Raw genomic sequence first — 16650 nt, forward strand, 5'->3', positions numbered from 1 at the left:
CATGTGGAGTTTGGGGTCTCTGAACTCACAATTTAAAAATACGTCTTTTAGTAAAGTTCCTTTTAAGATTGTGTGTTTGAAAATGCCACTTTTAGAAAGTGAGCATGTTCTTGCACCTCATACTAGACAGTGACACAAAAGAAGCTGGGGTGTAGTCTGCATTTCCTGATGAGCCATCTGTGCTAGGAGGGAGGGGAGGAAACAAGAGGAACCTCTGCCTGGAGAAAAGCTGAGGAAAAGTGCTGACCTGCCTTGACTGCGCTTTGTGGAGCTATCCTGCAGTTGCTGCTTCTGCCAGAGTAAGAGGGCAAAGACTGGACTTTGTGTGCCTTCCATCTTGTGAAGAAATCTCCAAGGGCTTGATTTTGAGCTTGCCTTCTGTTGTTTGAAGTCTCAGGGACAGCAAAGACTTCTCTCTGCCAGCACCTGGAGTCTCTGGAGAGACTCCTGCTCTGACAAAAGTGGTGCCCTGTCCAGTCCCTGTGCCCCTGGAAGGAAAGCTGGTGGAAATCCAAGAAAATCGACTTCGGACGACTTCGGATCGACGCCGCTGCGGAATCCAGTGATGCCGCCTGCAACCGACTCCGTGATCTTCGCTGGAAAGCGGTGATCTACGCAGGCCTGATGCCGCTGCAGCCCCGCAGAAGTCCACGGCTCTGTGGAAGTCGCCGCACCACGTTGTGACTGACGCCGCTCGAAGTGCACGGAATCAACTTTTTGCACTGATGCTGCGATCCCCGACTTCGCGCATTGACTCGTTTTCACTCTTCACCAAAGGTACTTTACTTGGGGGTCTTCGCAACTCCGTGTCTGGCGCCGCTCGTGTCGGCTTGTTGGGAACGACTCCGTCACAATGCTGTGTTAACACCTCATCGAAGAATTTTGTGTTTCTAAGAGCTATTTTTGAGTTAAATCTTTACAAATTTATAACTTGACTTGTGTATGTCGGATGTTTGTTGTTTTGGTCTTGTTTTGTTTAGATAAATATTTCCTATTTTTCTAAACTGGTGTTGTGTCATTTTGTAGTATTTTCATTAAGTTACTGTGTGTGTTGGAACAAATACTTTACACCTAGCACTCTGAAGTTAAGCCTACTGCTCTGCCAAGCTACCAAGGGGGTAAACAGGGGTTAGCTGAGGGTGATTCTCTTTTACCCTAACTAGAGTGAGGGTATTTGCTTGAACAGGGGGTAACCTGACTGTCAACCAATGACCCAATTTCTAACAGCTAGATATTAAGAATGTAAAAGGCATCACACTGGGGATCAAATCCAACATCATCCCTGTCTGCCAACGTCAAGCTGTGGATCCCGTCACAGCTGAGACAGCAGAAACCACCCCAACAGGATTATTCTGAGCAATGCGTCCACTTCTCGAAATGAGTTCTTCTACCTCGGTGTCAAGCTTCCCCACCTTATATACCTTAAACAACCTTAAGAGGAAGGTTCTAGAAACCCTCCCTCCCGTTGAGTAAGTTGAAATTCAAGTGCTGGCTGTAGTGAGTCAGTGTTGAAAAAACACACAAGAGGTTGTCCAGATCCCACGGTGTATTTCAAAGACTGAGCTGTAACCTTCTCTTCCATAAACATTCTCAACATTCTTATCAATATTGCACCCCCCACATTATGTTCCCTTCCCAGGTGAGAAAAGCAAAAACATGTTAACAAATTGTGCGTGGAAAAATACATGCTCCATCAGTGTGACGACATTTGAAGCTAAGCTAAGCACAAATTGGAGTCAGTGGTCAAGATGGAGTTGGTTGTTAAATACATATAGCATTACACTATTGTTTCAAGAGATGGAGGGCAACCCCTTCTCTAAGTCACACTATTCCAAATATGAGCCCTGCCACCCTCTTCAGAATTTCCCCATGTCATGATAGAAAATGTTATTTCTCGTTCTATTAGAATTAAATCGGAATCCCCCAATATTCCGGCCATGGGTGCAGAAGCGTTCTTCCCTACCTTGTTTGAGATGGTCAATCTCTACTTGGATAAGGGAGTAATACCCAGGCCTTCGAAGCACGCCATGGTAAAAGCCATTCTTAAAAAGCCAAATCTTAACCCTTCATGTCTAGAAAACCTCCAGGCCATCTCCTTGCTTCCTTTTCTATATAAAATGGCAGTTCAATTTGTCAATAGTAATTTGTAAGAATTTATTGAGTCCTACTCCCTTCTCCACCCTACCAAAACTGGCTTTCGACCTAAACATAACACTGAAATGGCTCCTTTAGCAGTGGTAGAAGATGTTACAAAAGAGAGTAGACCAAGGAGGTACAGCTGCCATTGTACTTCTTGACCTTAGCGAGGCCTCCGACACGGTCAAACACAAAATACTTCTTAACAGGGTCCTTAAGGCCAGGGTGGAAGGGAAGGCATTGGACTGGCTTGGCTCTCTCCTGAAGGACTCTCCTGTGCATCGGATAGTTTTACGGTCACTTGTAGAGTGCCACAAGGATCATCTCTTAGCCCTACACTTGTTAGCCTGTACCTGCAACCATTGGCTGAGATTATTACCTCTTTCAGGATTTCCATAGTCTCCTATATGGAGGATTCTCCGCTTTTTTTCTTTCTTATCTCTGGCTCAGCTCCTTAGCTCCCACCTGGAAACCGTGTTTGGAACAAGTAGCCCGCTGGATGAAAAATTCATGTCTGAAGCTCAATTAAGCCAAATCAGAGCTCATGATCCTTGGGAGCCCTCCCTCTCCATAAAGGGCCCTTGGATGGCCAGCATACCTCAGGTTCCTCCTACCCACTAAAAGGGCCATGAATAGCCTTGAAGTATGGCTTGATAATATCCATTCCATGGAAACCCAAGCCAGCAAGCTATCGGTCAGCTGCTTTGGACTCCTGAGAATGATACAGAAGGTCCTACCTTTACTCCCCCAGTCTGCCAGGGAGCTGGTTGTCCAGGCTTTGATATTATCATGCCTTGACTATAGCAACTCGCTGTACCTTGGTGCCCCCAAAGCATTTGTTCAGAAATTACACATAGTTCAGAATGCAGTGGCCCATATGTTGCTATCAATTCTCAGAGTGGAGTCAGCCAGACAAAGCATAGCTGGCTTTCTGTCGCTCATCAAACTGAATTAAAATCCCTTTGTCTTGCACTTAGAGCCCTGCATGCTTGTGTGTTCCCCATTGTGTACCAGCTCATCGACCCTTACATCCCCCAAAGGGCTTTAAGATCTTCCAACACCCATTGGCTCACCGTCCCTACTATAAGAAGAGCTAGAAGCCTCAGAATGTCTTTCAGTTTCAATGTATCCAAACTTTGGAACACCCTCCACCTTGCTACGCATGCCACAAACACCGAGCTCTGCTTTCAGATATACCTCAAAAGTTGGCTTTTTATGAATTAACCAGGTAGTCGGGACTTCTTGCGGATAATGGTTTTGGTTGGGATGCCTTCGGGTCACCATGCGCTTTACAAATTCCAAAGTATAGTACAACATAGCACAATGAACAAAGAATGCGAACATCGAGTTGTAACCCCATCATATAAGCAGTCTGATCTTCTTTGTTCTGATGGGTCTGAGTGGAGAAATTGAGTTGTATTTTCCAAGACAACATCCAAAAATGATCTACATGCCATTCCTGGGCAATGGCTTGTAGCTCAGCCCAAAAGCCTGACTCTCATGCTGCTGAACCCTTCACATGCTGCATTCTATATTGATCTAATTAATTCTAGATAGAGCAGAAAAGCTTTCTGCTTGGAAGGCATAGCACCCCCTCCTTAAACCAATGTGCACTTCAAGATCTTGAATAAATGTACAGCACCATCAATATTCCATTTAAGTCTAGCTGTTCATAAAACATCCTACCACTAAGCACTAGCAAACATGAATGCAAATTGATGTTAGTAGTTACTCACACATTTTGCATGCGCTGCAATGTAAAGATTTGAAAATTGCTTATTGTTGCTTTGAAATGCAAACACTGAGGTATGTAAAAATATAAGATGGATCTGGAGAATTTCTATCCATCAGTTTTACACAAATTAAAAACTGACCCAACACACAGTAGTTGCTAAAAGGAATATACAATATGCTTCTATTTTGGCCACTGTTTTCTCATCCTCCAAATTTGGAACTTAGAATCTGTTATGAACAAGTGCTAATTAAAGCTTAATGCACATTTACAACGATTGATTACTTGTGTTGTGGAGACTGTTATGTTTTTCAGGTATGTCAACTGATTGGTAAGAGGACATTTTCTTATAAAACAATAATGCAGTATGTAGGGGCAACATATGTACCAAGAGGCAAAATGGGCATGACCATTCATTCGATTAAAGAATGAGGAATTATGTTAAGGCTTTTTTTATAGCACTGCCTTACAAAAACACCAAAAACGCTTCTGAAAGCCTGGTTGTGAAGTTAATGCAATTCCTGAGGCTGGGTCCTTGCCTTTGCTTAAAACAGCATGTTTAAACAGGACACTGCCTGAAGGCAGAAGCAGTCAAATATTTGACAACGTCTTCTGATGACTCGCCCATGGGTGAGTCACACAACCTAATGAGTAGGCAAGGCTTGGAGATAACTTTTCTATTTATAGTCAGGTCCCCACAGCTGAATCCTACAGTCTATTTGCAGATATCATTTCCCAGAAGGAAGCTTCTGCTGACAAGAATCTTGCTCAAACTTTTTTTGTAAGTATAAATGCATTGTTCTAAAATCTGCATTGTGATATTCTATAGTTATGATATTCTGATTTTATATACGTTGTTTATTTTGTATTGATTGGTGAAGAAGTAGGAAAATAATGACCACTGATTTCAGATTAGAAACAACTCTTTTTTGAAAGATTTTTTGAGTCCTGGTAGGCATTGTTAGCAAGATGTTCCATTGGATCAGAGTTTTATTTAATATTTTGGGATGGATATGTAAAACGCCATATGGTACTGCAAATCTAGGGTGGGTTTGTGTATAACTCATTGCTTTGCAGCACACAATTTATGGAATGGAACTGGAAAAAATGCTTTATGCACTGTTTAATTAAAGTAGTGTGCAGGGCAGAAAACCATGAGTAAGCGCATTACTGCCAGCACTTACATGCACATTTTACATGGCAGTACAGTAATTAAACATAGATAAAAAGCATTAACAGAACCAATAAGTCTCACCTATACAAACTATTGACTTTGGCAAAGTTATGTAACCATGTTGTCCAGCAGCACTGATGCTTTGCAGTGTGGATAAAACTAATTAAAAAAATTGCTACGAAACTGTCCGGGCTAATGCATGTTTTCTATTTTAAAGTGCATTAGCACTGATTACACTATTGTCCTAGGTAGATCTGTTGTGTGTCGTGCCAGCACCGAAAATACAAAAAATATATGCATTGAGCTCCCAACCAATACTCTTTCACCATTGGTCTGTTGATATGTCACTCAAATTATATTGCATCTCATTCCAGCAAAAGTTATAGAAAAACACACCCGACCACTCCTTCCATTGGATGCCTTTCCTTTGAGTGACTGTTTTTTGCACTTGCACATAAACACATATGCCTAAAAATAGTTTACCCAAAATAGACATTTTTGGACACTTGCACTTCCCCATGACAAATAGTCACTATTTATAGAAGGGTTATATCATCTATTTTCATAACTCTCAATTATTGTAAAGTACAAAGTTAATTCCTCACTATAAACCAGCTTTGAGCACAAGTCATTATAGTAGCTAAAGTGTATTTGTAGACTTTTAGATTGAAGCCACGTTCCCAACCACTTGCATCTGACTTGAGAGAGTCCTCTAGCAACTACTTTAAATTTGCATCGCCCCCATTGGAGTGTTGTACAAGCACTATCAATATGAAATAAACACCCTTTTATAAGCCAAAAAACAAAGTATACATCCACAGAAACATAAAAAGCCAAAGTATAGTATCTAATAGTACTTACCAGTCAATTAAAGTCCCTATACTACTATAAAGTAGGGTGTGATCACAAATCAAAAAAGAAATTTATTGAAATATGCAACTTTGGCTAATTATTATAAATACGCTTTGGCAAATAAATAATCCTATTGAAAACAAGCACAAATGATTGAAATAGTAAACATTTGTGCAGGTATTTATATACTGAAGCCGCAACTCTCTGATTCGGAAAGGTAATTTGAAGCAGTTGCTTATTACTTTAGCTGGTCCTCTATTAACAAGAAGTGGAAGTGCTGCTTCATGAAAATATTTCTCTGCTTTTGGGAGGGACACCAAGTAACACCTAGTAGAACTGTGGCTTACTGTAGCAATTGCAATGGTTTTGCCTTTGACTTGTGAATTACATCTAATAATGACTTGCGGAACTGCACACTCACAAAGAAATATCAATGCATTTGCATTTGAATTATGAGGGACACCTATTAATGACAAGTGGAACCTCAGCTTTGTGTAAGAATTCCAGTGCTTTGTATTAAACATGAGGGTCAACATATGAGGATCACCTAGTAACCATTACTAGAACTGCAGCTTCATGTGAGAATTTCAATGTTTTTGCATATGACTCGATAGGGACACCTAGTTATGACTAGTGGATCTGCACCTATATGTAGGATTTTCAATACTTTTGCATTTGACTTGTGAGGGTCACCTAGTAAAGACTTGTGGAACTCCACCATCACAAAATAACATAAATGCTTTTGCATTTGACTTCAGATGGACCCCTAGTAACTATGTGTTGAACTGCACCTCCATGAAAGAATATCAAAGCTTTTGCATTTGACTTGAGAGGGATACAAAAGGACATATTTTCTAAGAGTTTGTGTTGGATATGCGTCATTTGTATGGTGCAACTTTGATGCAAAATCCTTTTTGGCATTTACTAAGCCATTTACAGCTATCTTGTGTAGCCCTGCGTGCTTTAGCAAATACTAAGTAATGCAATACAGCGTATATAGCTGGCTTGTCTTGCCCTTGGTTAGGAAGGTGTTACATGTGTGTAGCATGGGCGTTGCCATGCATCCACCCATGTATTTTGGCACATTCCCAGATTTACAAAGGATTGTAGAAGGCTTAAAACAATTGTGTCTCCCTCAAGTGGGGTAACAAGGAAAATTATCTTTATCTCTCCTTGTTGCTTCCACTTTCTAGCTATGCTGCATTGTGCAGCACACAGAGAAAGAGTAAAATACCATTGTGTTGTTTTTGTGGAGGACGTTATCCCCTCCTGCACAAAAATAATCCTAACTGTACCCATGGTGCAAGGATTCCTCCATTGGTGCTATGCAGCACAGTGCGCCAGCGCTAGTTGAGAGCAAAAATGCATTCTCCCTTTGATGCATCCCAGTACAGCAACCTTGATTGCTGCCCTTTGAGCATCCAAAAATAGTATATCTGCAGCACAATAAGTAGGGTAACTGCAACTACCATTAAATGGCTTCAATGCTTTTGCATCCAACTTAAGAGTAAACTTGAGAAGCTAAATCTCTGGGAAAATATATATATATATATATATATATATATATATATATATATATATATATATAATGAACAGCTCTGTGGACTCCTTTGGGCAAAGTTTAAAGTTATATATATTGTCAAAGTTAGGTTTAATGTTCGGTTTGAAAACACCACCGGACTTCGCCACTTATAGTTAGAGTTATTGCAAGTAACTATAACTTGTGCCCTAAGGTAAATATAACTCATGCCCCATCATGCACAGTGATATTATCAATGATGCCAAAGAAAATGTCATGAGTCATGTAATATGTTGGGTAATTAGCAGTGTATGGGGAAGGCGTGATGGGTTTCACCATGGATGGGATCCCTGAGGCCAAATTCGACCAGAGGATGGGGACTGTGATTCTCTTACACTTTTTGAATTACGGCCAGGCCCCAGGCAGCAAAGTCCCTGGGCCTAAATCAGCCCAGAGAGGGGGACCAGATGCCTACCTACCCTCTGCTACGCAGCTGGCCCCAAATGTATGTATTGAAAAATGTATATAAATATATATTCTGAAAAAACAAAGGTTTCACAGAGTTATAGTTAAGTTCAGATTGTACTCATGCCCTAAGGTAACTAACTTGTGTTCTCACCATGCACTGCTAATTACTCCACATCATATTACATCAGTAATAACATATTCTATAACATAATTTATAATATAACTGCAACATTTGTAAAAAACAAATTGGTGAGAAAACTGTGCAAGGTGGGGGTTTGAGTTATTCACCTTGGGGCACGAGTTATAGTTTTTGGTGAATTTCTATGGTTTTATGAGTGTAAAATATGAACTGTAACATCCCTGTAACCTTTGTTCTTTTTCAATGAATTTCTATGTTTTTTTAATATTAGGTAATTTTTAATTTCCTTATATTAATCCAACCTCTGCCGTGCATGACCTTCGGCCATGCAGGGCTGGGGTTGGCTGCAGGTCCTGGCTGATTTTTGGCCCAGGGCCCCCATCCCCAGGGCTCGGTCAATTGTTTCTGGGTGCCCTGGTCCCACCCATGCCACCCAGTGTGCAGTGTTGGGTACCACAGGGGATTCTTAATGCCTCGCGGTCTCTGCAGGCTACCACGTCCCCAGAGGGAACTAACATTGCTCTTGCGTGCAGGGAGTGGCAGACAATGCTGTTCCCTACATGAAGGAGTAATTCTTTCAGCTGTTTTCCTGCCCTCTTGAAATCATGCTGAAAAACAGATGAAAAGTCAGCTTCCAGCAAGTGGTGGCAGTTTTCGAGCTCCTGTCTGCTGGGAGTGGTCTTACTGTTTGCTCTCGCTTGGCAAGAGCTATCAAAGCTCCTGCCAAGTGACAGCAAACAACTATGTCCAGATGGTGGGCACCTCAGGCCATAGTGAGCCAGCCGTGGGATGTGCTGGTCCCCAGGGCTAATAATGGCTCCAGGAGGGGGCCATGCCTCCCACCTCCTCATTTTAAATTTGGCCAAGCCTTAGGGAAGTGGTGTTCCCTGGGGTCATAAATGGCTTGGGAAGAGAGTCACGTGGCCTTCTTCATCCATTACATAACATTGGTCTGGCCCCGGGAAGGTGGCGGTTTCTTGGGCCGATATTTACCATGGGGATAGTGGCCACATGCGTCCCCTCCTCCACCTTAATATTACAATTAGCACCCTGGAGCTTTTTCTAGGGAAAAATTTACTAAAAATGCCCTTTGGTCTTGGCAGGTCCCTGGGCCACCCCACTACCAGGCCTAAGGGCTCAGGTTATTCCTAACCTGCCCCTTCTTTTTTAATTTTTTTTTTGGGGGACTCCTCTGAGTTCAAGCCCCAACATGTCTGCCACCAATTCCCGGTTGTGTTAGCAGCCAGTCAGAGCTCAGCATGAGATCTGTAAAATCTGCTTTTCTTTAATTACTCGAGAACTACTGAACAGATTTACACCAAATCACAAAAAGGATCTTTCTGTACCACGAGCTAGCCTCTTACCAAATCTGGTGTAATTCTGTTCAGCAGTTTGGCCCATAGTCATGTCTAAAATCCCTGTGGGAAGTTGCATGAGAAAAGACACATTTTGGGACTCCCTTTTCCTGGCCCCTGCTTGCAGAATCACCTCAAAACTTTCAACGAAGAAGCTGAACTGAGGTGAATACTAATTTTGAAAAGTTTGTGAAGATTCATCATGCGGCACAAAAGTTATTAGCAAAATAAAAAACGTTTTTTGTTTCTAGGAAAATTAAGGGCCTGAGTATGAGTCCGGCGGGCTCCAGACTGCCAGACTTGTGGTGGTGGCCAGACCGCCTTGGGCCCCCCCAGCAACGATGGAATGTGCAGACAGTGTGTATTCCGCTGGTGCTGGTCGGCCCCCATTTGCGACGCCATTGGACTCAGCTCCATATGGAGCCAAGTACAATGTCACAGGACTAGTTGAAAACTTGGTTTCTGTCAGTCAGCCCAGTGGAAAACTTGTAATAGGGCAGGTGGGGAGATCATCAGGGCCACAGCGGTCTCCTCACCAGGGGTCTGGTGGTTGGGTTTTCCGACCGCTAAACTTGTAAAGAGGCCCTAAGTCCTAACTAGAACTACTTATTGATGACCTCCAGTAGGTAAGAATATTATGTCACCCATTTAATTGCCTTTTGTTCCTTATATGTGCAATATATCTGACATTTTGGATTTGAACAATAAAACAAGTAAAACATCAAAAATCTGAATTTCATCATTTTATAAATGTTCATTTTGGCCACTCAATGTATCCCGATAAATCAAACATTCAGGCCAGGTGGGCTACGTTATCAATCTGCAAACAACCCAGCAAGTTAATACTTTACTAGTCAATGTCTGGAGTGAATTACCATACATATTATGAAATTAAATTAAATAGAAAATACATCATTTTATCACACATTTCCTTTGGAAACATATTTATATTTAGCTGAATCAAGAGAGTTGGAAAAACAAAAAAAAGCAAAACCCATAGTTCAGTGTGAAGGTCTCAGACCTTCACACTGAGCATTGAGGATGCGAGCACAGCTGGACCATTTTTTTTTTAAGAAAAACATATATATATATTTTTTTAATAACAAGTAGATTTTGATTTTATATTTTACACAAATATCTCATTATAAGTATATCAGACATCAAACCCTCAAAAAATTCTATCTCTCTCCCTCCCTTTCTTTCTCTTTTTCAGTCTCTATTTCAATCAATTTCTCCCACTCACACACCTACTCAGACACTTACACATCCACTCACAAACCCACTGAGACACTTACATACTCACTAACAGACAAACTCAATCCTCATTGTTGGAAAATGGGTTATTGGTAAGGGCAGGTAGGTACCTACACCTAGCAACAAGCCACTAACCTCCAATTAGGTACAGTTAGGTCTCAGTAAATTAATCCCAGCTCAACCCTTGGTAGCTTGGCAACGAGCGTCAAGGCTTAACTTAGGAGACAGTGTGTAAAGCATTCAAATATCACAAAACAGTAATTAAATAAAACACAGGAAACAGTTTAAAAATCCAAAACCAATTTATAAAAATAGTTTATATTTTTATCTTTAAAATGACACAAAAACGAATAAAATTGGTTCAGGGGAACCGGAGATATACATTTTTAAAGTATTATTATTTTTCTAGCGCTTAGAAACAAAAAGCGCCAATCGGGTCATCTGGTTGCACCAGGACCGGGGCAAAGTCAAAGTTTCAGGCCGACCGCGATGGAGCCCTGCTCGGCTACAAGTCGCGGGAGGCCTCGGTTAAAAAGTTACCTTCTGACTTAGGGGGTTATTCTAACTTTGGAGGAGGTGTTAATCCGTCCCAAAAGTGACGGAAAAGTGACAGATTTACCACCAGCCGTATTACGAGTCCATTATATCCTATGGAACTCGTAATACGGCTGGTGGTATATCCGTCACTTTACCGTCACTTTTGGGACGGATTAACACTCCTCCAAAGTTAGAATAACCCCCTTAGTCTCTTTTTTGAAGTTTTTCTTCACCGGGGCGAACCTGCCAGTTGAATCCGACCTCCTGGAGCCCTTGTCCGGATACGCGAAGTGGGTTTCCTCTGTGGTGATTTTTACCTTCGGACTTAGTCGTTTTTTCGAGATGAAAATCCTTCGACCGGGGTAAACCTGGATCTTGATCCGACGTCCGTGGAGCCCTTCTCGGATACGATGGCTGGGAGGTCCTGGTCAACTTTTTACCTTCGGACTTAGAGGCATATTTATACTCCGTTTGCGCCGAATTAGCGTCGTTTTAGACGCGTCTAGCGCCAAAGTATGGGCAAATAGCGTCATTTTTTTGCGTGAACGCCTTCCTTGCGTTAATGAGATGCAAGGAAGGCGTTCCCGTCTAAAAAAATTACGGCGACGCAAATGCGTCGTATTTATACTCCCGGGCAAAAATCACGCCCGGGAGTGGTCGGGTCAAAAAACCCTGCATTTGCGCCACTTTTTAATGCCTGGGTCAGGGTAGGCGTTAAGGGGCCTGTGGGCTCAAAATGAGCCCACAGGTGCCATCCCCTGCCCCCAGGGACCCCCCCTGCCACCCTTGCCCACCCCAGGAGGACACCCAAGGATGGAGGGACCCATCCCAGGGACATTCAGGTAAGTTCAGGTAAGTATAATGTTTTTTTTTTGGGTGGCATAGGGGGGCCTTATTTGTGCCCCCCTACATGCCACTATGCCCAATGACCATGCCCAGGGGACATAAGTCCCCTGGGCATGGCTATTGGGCAAGGGGGCATGACTCCTGTCTTTACTAAGACAGGAGTCATGTAAATGGCGTCTGGGCGTCGTTAAAAATGGCGCAAATCGGGTGGAGGCGATTTTTTGCGTCAACCTGACTTGCACCATTTTTAAGACGCCTTAGCGCCACTTTTCCCAACGCCGGCGCTGCCTGGTGTACGTGGTTTTTTTCCACGCACACCAGGCAGCGCCGGTCTGCTTGCGCCGGCTAACGCCATTCAATAAATACGGCGCCCTCATGGCGCTTCAGAATGACGTTAGCCGGCGCAAAATTTTTCGCCGCTAAACTGCGTCAAAAAGTATAAATACGGGCCTTAGTCTCTTTTTTGGAGGTTTTTCTTTACCGGGACGAACCACGAAGTCAGGCCGGGTCGCGGTTGAGGCAAGCCGGCTAGAATTTCCGCGGTTGGTCGGTCCCTCTCTGGAGCTTTTTTTCAAAATTTCTCAAATCTTTTCCAAACTTCTGAGGCTTCACCCAGATGTTCTTTTAAGGTTCTTTTGGGGTCCACAGCTCACCCCAAGGGTCCAGAAGTTCTGTGATGGTCCTTGGGGGGTGCGGACTTCAACTCCCAGAATGCACCTGGCGCAAACTCCTTTTTGGCCACTGGGCAGTGGTCACTGGTCTCTTTTTTCAGGAGTTGGTGCAGGGGACTCTGGATAGCAATTTTTCACCTGTAGCAAACAGGGAGTCCCTCCTTGAACCAGTTGAAGCCAGGCAAAGTCCTTCTTGTGGTGAAGCCCAAGTGTGCAGCTGGTGCAGTCCTTCTGAGTGCAGGTTCCAGGTGCAGGCCAGGGGTCCAGCAGGGCAGTCCTTCTTCTCCTTTTGGTTCCTTCTTCTTGAAATTTGGTGGGGATCTGAGGTGTGGGTGCAGGTCTGCCAGTTTTATCCTTGCTCCTGGGTGAAAAGCAGGGGGGCCCTGGTTCTCCAATCAGGTACAGGGTCGTCCCCCTGTGATGACCACTTCCTGAAAAGTGTGGCAAAAATCCATCCCAGAAGGCAACAGTCTCTAAAAATCCAACATGGCTGAATCTGATTTTTGGAGGATACATCTGGCCGAGCCCACCCACTGGTGTGGCTAAAAATCATAAACACACCCCTCTCCTGCCCTCTCCTAATCTAATCAAGGGGGCACCTAATTGTCTGGGGTTGCAGGATGTGGGGGTGTTGCTGGGTGCTCCAAATGTCCTTCTCTGCCTTTGAAGACCAGTTTGGCCGCCCTCCCCCTTCCTGCCTCACCATCTGCTGAGGGGAGATTCTCTCCCCCAAGCACATTCCTTTGTGTGAAGCCAGGCCACTTCACACCTCATCAAGGCAGCCTGGCAGAAGCTGCTGCAGGCTGGCCAATCAGAGCACAGCAGCAAAAACAATGCAGAGCTGAAATTGGCAACTTTTTAGGTAAAGTCTAAACTTTTTACCTGAACAAGTTATATTAAATCCCACAACTGGAAGTTGTGGGATTTATTACAACAATTAATTTGATACCAAATTCTTGGTATGTAACATTTAAGGAGACTTTAAAATTTAAAATAAAGTCTGCCCATTCTAGCCTATGAAGGCCATTTACTTCAATGAGGGAAAAACGAATTTGGCTGTTTTTACCTCACCAGGGCTTATAAATCTATTTTTATAAAGTCCCTGCTTATAGTTACATGGCACCCAGCCCTAGGGGCACATAGGGCACACCTTAGGGGTGACTTATATGTAAAAATAAGGTAGTTTAAGACTTTGGAAGTACCTTTAATTCCAAAGTCGAATTTGCATATAACTTTAATTTAAAAGCAGCCAGCAAGGCAGGCTTGCTTTTAAAATGACACTGGGCACCTCAGAAGTGCACCTAGGTGTGCACCACCTATGCTGTGGTCCCTAAACCTACATGCCCTACCATATACTTGGGACTTATAGGTAGGTTGACTTAGCCAATTATAATTAGCCTAATTTGCATATCCATTTTACACAGAGCACTGGCCCTGGGACTGGTAAGCAGTACCCAGGGCACAGCCAAAAGTCAGTAACCACCAGTACCTATCCAAAAAGAGTGGGGGTGATCAGGCAAAAAAGGAGGACTTTCCTACACTGCCCCCCCCCCCAGATGAAAGGTGATGGGTACTAACCTACACCCTGGTAGTCCTCATCAGCTAAGTGGAAAAACCTGGAAAGGCCATCTGCATTGGCATGAGCAGTCCCAGGTCTGTGCTCCAATGTGAAGTTCATCCCCTGTAGGGAAATGGACCACCTTAACAGTTTTGGGTTCTCCCCTCTCATCTGCATCAACCACCTGAGAGGTCTGTGGTCAGTTTGTACACGGAAGTGAGTGCCAAACAAGTAAGGCCTCAACTTCTTCAGGGACCAGACCACAGCAAAGGCCTCCCTCTCAATGGCACTCCATTTTTTCTCTCTGGGGAGTAGTCGCCTGCTGATGAAGGCAACTGGGTGATCATGGCCCTCTTCATTAACTTGTGCTAACACTGCCCCAATCCCTTCCTCTGAAGCATCTGTTTGCACTACAAACTCCTTGCTATAGTCAGGGGCCAGTAACACTGGTGCTGAACACATAGCCTGCTTTAGGGTGTCAAAAGCTTTCTGACACTCTGGGGTCCAAATGACCTTCTTGGGCTGTTTCTTGGAGGTAAGCTCATTCAGAGGGGCCACTATGGTCCCAAAATTCTGAACAAACCTCCTGTGGTACCCAGTCAGGCCAAGAAAGGCCCTGACCTGAGTCTGGGTTTTTGGAGCCTCCCAATCCAGGATAGTCTGGATCTTGGGCTGGAGAGGTTGTACATGGCCTCCACCAACAAGGTGGCCCAGGTACACAACTGAACTTTGCCCTATCTGGCACTTGCTTGCCTTGATAGTCAGGCCTGCTTGAAGCAGGGCCTGCAGCACTTCCTTCAGGTGGACCAGGTGGTCCTTCCAGGTGGAACTAAATACAGCTATATCGTCCAGATAAGCTGCACTAAAAGATTCCAACTCAGATAGGACTCTATTCACCAACCGTTGGAAGGTGGCAGGAGCATTTTTCATGCCAAAGGGCATCACCTTGAACTGAAAGTGGCCCTCTGGTGTGGAAAATGCTGACCTCTCCTTAGCTCTTGGACTTAAGGCAATCTGCCAATATCCTGAGGTCAGATCAAATGTGCTCAGGAATTTGGCAGCCCCCAACCTGTCAATGAGCTCATCAGCTCTAGGTATGGGGTGAGCATCAGTCCTAGTGACTGCGTTTAGACCTCTGTCGTCCACACAGAATCTCAATTCTTTCTTCCCACCTTGGGGATTAGCTTTGGGCACCAGTACCACTGGACTGGACCAAGGACTATCAGAGGGCTCAATTACCTTGAGGTCCAACATCTTAGTCACTTCAGCTTTGATGTTGGCCTTGACCTGGTCAGACAGCCTGTACAGCTTGTTCTTGACAGGCAAGCTGTCACCAGTGTCAACATCATGGACACACCAATTGGTGAGTCCAGGGGTCAGGGAGAACAGACTAGCAAACTGTCCCAAAACTTTCTTACAGTCTTTTTGTTGCTGATCTGTCAATTTGGGAGAGAGTACCACTCCCTCCACTGACCCATCTTTTGCCTTTGAGGACAGGAGGTCTGGCAGAGGTTCACCCTCCTCCTCCTTCCCTTCATCAGTGACCATCAGCATGGTCATGTCTGCCCTGTCCTGGTGGGGTTTCATCCTGTTTACATGCAGGATCCTGTGAGGATTCCTGGGGGTGCCAAGGTCCACCAAGTAGGTGACCTCACCTTTTTTCTCTAGAATTGGATAGGGCCCAGTCCATTTGGCCTGAAGTGCCCTAGGAGCCATGGGCTCCGAAACCCACACCAGCTGTCCTGGGTGATACTCAGGCATGGTAGCCTTTTGATCATGCCAGAGCTTCATGAGCTCCTGCTTGCCTCCAGGTTTCTGCTTGCCTTTTTCATATACTCAGCCATGCGTGACCGCAGGCCCAGTACATAATCTAGCACATTCTCCTTGGATTCTTTGAGAGGCTTTTCCCAAGACTCTCTCACCAAGCACAATGGGCCTCTTACAGGGTGCCCAAACAGTAACTCAAAGGGGCTGAATCCAACCCCCTTCTGTGGCACCTCTCTGTAGGCAAACAGCAGGCAAGGGAGAAGGACATCCCATCTCCTCCTGAGTTTGTCAGACAAACCCATGATCATGCCCTTCAGGGTCTTATTAAACCTTTCCACCAGACCATTGGTCTGTGGATGGTAGGGGGTGGTGAACTTATAAGTAACACCACACTCATCCCACATGGCTTTCAGATAGGCTGACATAAAGTTTGTGCCCCTATCTGAGACCACCTCCTTTGGGAATCCCACTCTGGTGAACACACCAAGTAGGGCCCTAGCCACTGTGGGAGCAGTGACTGTCCGGAGGGGTATTGCCTCAGGGTACCTGGTGGCATGGTCCACTTCCACCACAATGTACCTGTTACCTGAAGCAGTTGGTGGGTCTAGGGGACCAACAATGTCAATCCCCACCCGCTCAAAG

General features: G+C 44.3%; 2 protein-coding genes across 2 annotated transcripts in view; both read left to right on the top strand.

Annotated features, from left to right (window-relative positions):
* The window catches only part of LOC138299645 (zinc finger protein 664-like), a 274275-nt gene that overhangs the window by 83791 nt on the left and 173834 nt on the right, over positions 1–16650 (top strand). The gene's annotated exons all lie outside the window — the stretch shown is intronic.
* LOC138299644 (uncharacterized) overlaps positions 4517–16650 on the top strand; it is a 30546-nt gene continuing 18412 nt past the window's right edge. Inside the window, exon 1 of the mRNA XM_069238096.1 lies at positions 4517–4649. The gene's annotated coding sequence lies outside the window, so the exon portion shown is untranslated. The remainder of the gene's footprint in view (positions 4650–16650) is intronic.

This window comes from Pleurodeles waltl, chromosome 6, assembly GCF_031143425.1.
Source record: "Pleurodeles waltl isolate 20211129_DDA chromosome 6, aPleWal1.hap1.20221129, whole genome shotgun sequence".
Lineage (NCBI taxonomy): Eukaryota > Metazoa > Chordata > Amphibia > Caudata > Salamandridae > Pleurodeles > Pleurodeles waltl.